At 39.3% G+C, this 1,634-nt stretch overlaps 1 protein-coding gene across 1 annotated transcript in view; it reads left to right on the top strand.

The window, feature by feature from the left end:
- LOC109465649 (gem-associated protein 8-like) overlaps positions 1 to 1,634 on the top strand; it is an 8,119-nt gene that overhangs the window by 5,862 nt on the left and 623 nt on the right. The gene's annotated exons all lie outside the window — the stretch shown is intronic.

The following is a 1,634-nucleotide window of genomic DNA, read 5'->3' as shown; positions in this document are numbered from 1 at the left end:
ATGTGCTCATTCGGCTGGCGTGAAAAAGGTACAAAAACAGTACAAAACACGCCTTTGTACGTCCTATATTTTCGTTCTACCCACGTATTTGTATATTTACAGGCAGTTTTAAACCTTACGAAAGTCGCAGTACTTTTGTTGTGTCAATGAAGTTCTACATCTATTTCTGTTAAGGCCATGTTGATTTGATTATATGGATGACATTCTCCTGGAGCCCCAAAACTGATGCGCGCGTGCGAATAAAAAAAAAGTTTTGCAAAAGTTGTTTTCATTATGAAATCTACGTGGTCTTGAGGGTTGAACAAATTGGACAGAATATGGTTTGGCGAATAATCTAGTCTTCAAGTTCATTTCTTTACAATTCCGTCTTTTTTCGTTTGATTTGGCATTCTACGACATTGGTATAGTTTTTATTAATTTTTTTTGTAACTTCCAAGCTCTGCATGAAATTTTTGTGAAGAGTTTCTTTGCGATGTCTCCACCATGTATAACCCGCCACTACACCGGTACCGAACACTATAGTATGAGTACAACACCGCCAGACTTAAGCGGACTGGGCAACTCCGATAGAAATGAAATGAAATACCTTTATTGTACATTCATGCCACGACGGGCTAGGTACAGGTCAAGATATGACAGACACATAACAAACGTATATAGAAAATTGGAGACAAAAGATGCACTACTTGACTTAGACATACATACATAAGGAACATACAAGGGTAACGGGGGTGCCCTGATTCCGACCTATGTTCCATGCAAACGCACAGATCTTTGGTAATAGTTTATCTGACCAAAAACCCGCGCAACATGAGCTATAATATTGACAGATAAAGATCACAATGATTAAAGCTGTACAGGCTGTATATTTCACTTTAGTGTAGCGCCTTGCACCCAAGCGTAATGGTTCGCGAAACGCACGGCAGGTTTTTGGTCATTTTGCCGGTGGAACGTTCTATCGCAACAGGGATGCCTTAATTCCGACCTAGTGTTTAACACAGGTCGATCTGAGAAGAGAGTTTAGAAATTATAATACACAAATTATGACTAAAACAATCTACAACTGTTTTTCTGTCAAGTAATCTTTTTACGATTACGCGACTTGCTCCAAAGTGGCTGTTTGAAAAGCAAAACCTGCATTTTTGACACGCTCGTCAACCCCCGAACAAGCGTCGAATTCACACAAATTTTTCACTCGTCTGTTGTCGGAGTGTACGAACTAAAACAAACTTAGTGAGATTACCGATATCAATACAAAAACTTTGTCCATTCTTGTGGTTATTTTTAGGCACGTGCTCACATGCATAACGCCGCAACAAGGATTTTTCAAACTAGTTCGGTATTAGGGATGGGTCGGAATTAGGGCACCCCCCGTTACTATACTAGGCCATTAACACAAAGTGTTCTAGTCACTGAGCTAATGTAGACGTGGTCAACTTCTGTTCCCACATTTTCCATTGTACAAAAAAAGCGAGATGATCATGTTTGTGATACAGGGTTTGTCTAGACGCATCAAAAATATAAACCTATCATTTGCACTTACTTTGATATGATTAAAAAGGACAGATCTTTCATTTGACTATAAAAAGGTAACGATCATTCCCCACAACCTCTGCTTGGAGAGTAGCATCAAT

The sequence above is a fragment of the Branchiostoma belcheri genome, unplaced genomic scaffold, assembly GCF_001625305.1.
Source record: "Branchiostoma belcheri isolate BF01 breed outbred unplaced genomic scaffold, Haploidv18h27 scaffold155, whole genome shotgun sequence".
In the NCBI taxonomy this organism is placed as follows: domain Eukaryota; kingdom Metazoa; phylum Chordata; class Leptocardii; order Amphioxiformes; family Branchiostomatidae; genus Branchiostoma; species Branchiostoma belcheri.
The sequence above is the reverse complement of the archived record's forward strand: the minus strand, read 5'-3'. Positions and strand labels throughout refer to the sequence as shown.